The following is a 4793-nucleotide window of genomic DNA, read 5'->3' as shown; positions in this document are numbered from 1 at the left end:
TTAAATGACTCCTGGAAAAACATTGGTCATGGTGTGCTGTCGTGGAACACATACATGAGTAAAATCCTTTTCTTCATCCAAATAAACTACTGTGTCATGTCATCTTGTGCATAAATAATTTCCCGACAATATTTTGTCTGCATCTTATTTGTTCTCTTTTATGTTGTGTTTGTCGTTACCTGCATGAAAATACTGAAAATACTGGTATTATCTGGTGCTCATCTGCCATTACCAGTTATAAAATGCTGGCAAATGAAAAAAACACTATTTTGAGTAGAGAAATATTATTTTTTTCCTGTCAATAGTTCTAGCTTGTTAGGGTTGCATCTAACTATTTCCATCATCCTCTGACAATTCTTTTTTTTAATCAATGAATACATCATTAAACCTGCAATGATTTTTGGGCTGCTTGGGGTCAGCAGAACAAGCTGTGAAAACAATACTGACATATGAGTTGACATGGCAAACAGATGCATATTTGCACATCCAGCAGACACAGAGCAACGTGGTCGTTCATTTGCAGTCGTGTTTCTTGTCACCTGAGTCTAACATTCGCCCTCCTTTCTGATCTGTTTTTGGTCTCAACCAACTCCTGAGAGAAATAATCTTTAGCTGCTACAGAGCTGCTGCTGTTTAGCTGCTGACGTTCCACCGTGTCCAGACCGAATGGCAGCAGTGTGTTTGCAAGCTGCAAAAGACCTCTATTTGTTGACCAGACGCAATACCAAATGAACTTTGTCTACCTTCACCATCTCATTCTCTTCTTCCTTGTCCTCCTCTCTGCGTCACTTGCGCCCCCCCCCCATACAGTGTGTGCTGAGGCTGGTCGATAGTGACAGTCCGAGCCTCTGTTATGGCAGACACCATTGACAGGCCTTTTAATTGCAGCTTGACTCTATGCATCTCTCTCTCTCTCACACACACACACACAGTACTGCCAAGGGAGGGGCACAGGCTCTTCATTAGCTATGCCAGTTGGAGCAGGCAGCGCCGTGGCAGAATACAGAGTATATTCGGCTGTCTAATCAAAGAAGCTGCTCGCACACGCACAGCCCTTGTTACCCTGCAGTCAATTATTGAGAGGAGGGATCAGGGTGTAGATACAGAGGGATGGTGAGCGCTGAAAAGGTAATCGCTCAATATCGGCCATCTGGAAACTTGTGATGCTCGTCACAGGCGTGCACAGACGAGACACAGCACTCGTTGTCACGTCTCTGCCGTCTTCTGGGCGTCAAGTGTATGAAGAGATGGGAGGGTGACATGCATGCCGAGGTCTTCTGTCTAACAGTATGTGTGCTTTTGTTTAGAAAGACTATGTTAAATGACAAATGGTAGATTAGAAAAAGCAGAGAGATATTTTTACCAACATAATATAATAATATCCAACAGCTGATTTGACTGACTGGGACCAATCAGTCCATCCATCTGCTAATACCAGCCGAGTATTTGCATGTGAATCGATGAAGGTGCCTCTTTAGTATTCCTGAAAAGGCTCGCCCAGGACAAATTACACTCAGTATGATGCATTGATAGTCAATGAGGACATTTTGAGGCGTGTTATTGCCGACACGGTAAATACCCTTATACAGGCAACAGCGCTTTCCTGGCCAACAGCATAGCATGATGGCGGCTGGTGGGTTATTCACAAAACAAAATCTAGGAATCTCCGTCGTCCACAAATATGGAATTAATGAGTCGTTTTATTTGTGTGTCATTTGCATGTCATTTACATGATCTAACAACATCTTGCAGCTGGACTAACTAGAAAAAAAACACGTTGGCCTCATGCAAATTTAAACCCACATACACATTCTATACGGGATAAATCCCAAAAGATCTCCTAATATGATGGGATTTAAAGAAATACATACACACTTTAAGGGCCAGTGTGCAGGATTTGAAGGATATATTGGCAAAAATTGAATATAATATTCATAACTGTTTTCATTAGTGTACAATCACCTGAAACTAAGAATCCTTGTGTTTTCGTTAGCTTAGGATGAGCCCTTCATATCTACACGGAGTCCGCCATGTTTCTACAGTAGCCCAGAACGGACAACCCAAACACTGGTTCTAAAGAGCGCCTCTCCCGTTTTTACATCACCTGAAGGCCACCGTAGTTCTCTGACACACTCGTGAAACTGTGGTAACGTGAGCTGCAAAGTGCAACACTGTGGCGCACTTAAGTGCAGTTTTGGAAAGGGAGGGTTGAGCTGTTGGTTGCAAACTAACCGCTAGATGTCACTAAATCCTACACAGTGGACCTTTAAGCGTAAACCAATGTCTATAATTAACTTAAAATTAAAGCACTTTAAAATACAAAAACTTTGTTACAAATCATAATAAAAAGGAGAGTAAAGGATGAATGAATTTCTTTTTCCACAGTATTAAAGTCACCATATGAGATCTTCTCATCTTCACCCATCCCTAGTATTTCCTAGTGTTTTATTTATCATATTTCAAAAAAAATTATTCTTTGTAATGCAAACAGTAAGTTCAAAATTTTTGTTTTTGAACAATTTTGGCCCATTTTCTGGCTGCATTCACGACAAGCAATTTGAACACCTCCACTTTTCTTTTTTGGATATAATCTTTCTATAATCAATGCTCCTGTAATAAAATAATATTTCAGACTCTCAGGAGACACAATAGCATAAATGTATCCTTGTAGCTCTATTCTGTCTCCACTAACCCCAGAGAGACATATATGGCTCTTTGGCTTTCTCCACTAGCAGTGGCTAACTCTGTCTCACTGTTTGGTGCTGGTCAGGTAGCATATGGCGATCCAAAAGAGGCTGAAGGGCTGTGTAGAGATGATGGGAGTTAAATTCTTGTTTCTCAAGATTGCCAACCATACCTTTAATACCATTTAGAGTATGAAGATGGAAATATTTATCTTGGCACTTTGGTTTTTCCATAATTCCTCCTAATGGTCCTAACTGAAGCGCCACATCATGGGTTACTCATGACGTCTCCTCTCCCATCCCGAGCCTCCGCTCAGAGACCTACACACAGTGCTGCTGCGTCATTATAAGATCCAGCAGCGGGTTGTCACCATGCAGGTCACGTGACCGGGGGGGGGGGGGGGGGGGGGGGGGTGCTTTACGTGCCAGCCGCCCAGACCTCCTCAGGTCATAAACCTCTTGACCTGGAATAAGAGGTGACAGTGGTGTTGTGGCTGCCAGCTGCCTCACGTGACTCTGTCCACTTGCCCGGGAAGGAGAGAGGGGAGAGAAAGTGACTGAAATATTTATGTGGCTGGGAAATAGGAGGATTTCTTAAGCAAAGGAGAGGGACACATTGCTGGAATATGTGGTTTGCCATGTGGATAAATTAAGGAGGCATTTGTGTCTAGTTCTAGGCTAAGATTATATTTATGAGGAGAACGCATAATGTATAACAGAATCACCTCAGAGATCAGTGGGCATGAGTGTCTATATTTATTTATTCTCTTCATTGTGTGTCTCTTTGTAAATGCCATTGATGCTGCCAGCTGTTTCGTATATATTACGTTATTTTTACTCCATCACCACCACATCAGACATATGTCTTACACAGGAAGTATGGCGCACTTCTAAAACACAAAAGTGTTTGCGTACTGTCTTATGAATGGCGGTAATTGTACCTGAGGGGTCATCCGGGTGTCGTCCTCAAAGGGTGGAGGCGGAATTGGATTCAGCCGCTGAGAAAATGAAATAAAAAAAAAATAAAAAAATTTGATTTCATTTAATTATTTATTCATGTCGGCAATGCAATATGGAGCCACCTGGGGTGTTTGTCTGTTTGTGCGTGAGTGTGAGCGGGGGGTTTTCAGGTGATTATTACCTCTGAGATTTTGACTCATTTGTATGGAGGGGAATTTATATGACCCCATGAAATGGAAATTATGCACAAACACGCTGCTCTCCACAGGAAGAGGAGGGAGAAAGACAAAGAAAGGAAAGAGTGACTGATAGCTGGAAAAGGGGAACGTCAGAGGTCCCTCAAGGCGCCTGTGGTGGTGAAAGAGAATAGCATGAGCAAGATGAGGTGTGTGTGTGTGTGTGTGTGTGTGTGTGTGTGTGTGTGTGTGTGTGTGTGTGTGTGTGTGTGTGTGTGTGTGTGTGTGTGTGTGCGTGCGTGCGTGCGTGCGTGCGTGTGTGTGTGTACACTTTACAGCTTTCTTTGTGAGGACCAATTTGAGTTTTGGACCTTCAGAGTGAGGACATTTTTTGTCAGAGGTTCAAAATGTCCTGTTTCAAGGTTAAGACTTGCTTTAATATTCAGGTTACATATAGGTTTAGAATAAAGGCCTTTTACACACCAAGGGTGTTTTTATTTTTTTTTAAATCGCACGTCAATATAGATTTTTCAAACTGTTGTTTTTTTGTCGAGAGTGCATTCACACAGAGTGCGAATATTGCATGGAGAAAAGCGACGGCATTTTTCCCGTAGTGAGTTTTAAGTTTTCGCACCTCAAATAAAGGCATCAACCAATCACGTTTTGCAGAACGGACATATCCAAAACATACACTATAGTTTACAACAACATGAAATCTCCATAGTCCGGATCAAGAAGGCAAACTTCATTACTCTTTTAAACCTTGACAAAAGGCAGTGCAGACCTTTCACAATAAAAGCCCCAGACAGATACAATGTGTAACTGTTTACCAGAGGGGCTTAAATTCACAAAGGAAACTCAATAAAACAGTTTACAGTAGTCTGGGGCTATTTTGAAAAGTTACATCAGCCAGAATGACAGACGCTGCTCTGGGCCAATAGGATCCTGATAGTTGGTCCTCTACCTCCACAAA

General features: G+C 42.2%; 1 protein-coding gene across 1 annotated transcript in view; it reads left to right on the top strand.

Annotated features, from left to right (window-relative positions):
• Nucleotides 1-129, top strand: part of eipr1 (EARP complex and GARP complex interacting protein 1) — a 55141-nt gene extending 55012 nt beyond the window's left edge. The window contains exon 9 of the mRNA XM_068718027.1: nucleotides 1-129. This exon is cut by the window's left edge and continues 520 nt beyond it. The gene's annotated coding sequence lies outside the window, so the exon portion shown is untranslated.
• Nucleotides 130-4793: the final 4664 nt, after the last annotated feature.

This window comes from Cebidichthys violaceus, unplaced genomic scaffold (genome assembly GCF_023349555.1).
Source record: "Cebidichthys violaceus isolate CVI_PGR_0920_01 unplaced genomic scaffold, fCebVio1.0.p SCAF_22, whole genome shotgun sequence".
Taxonomy (NCBI): Eukaryota; Metazoa; Chordata; class Actinopteri; order Perciformes; family Stichaeidae; genus Cebidichthys; species Cebidichthys violaceus.
Note: the sequence above shows the minus strand (reverse complement) of the source record. Positions and strands in the feature narration are given on the sequence as shown.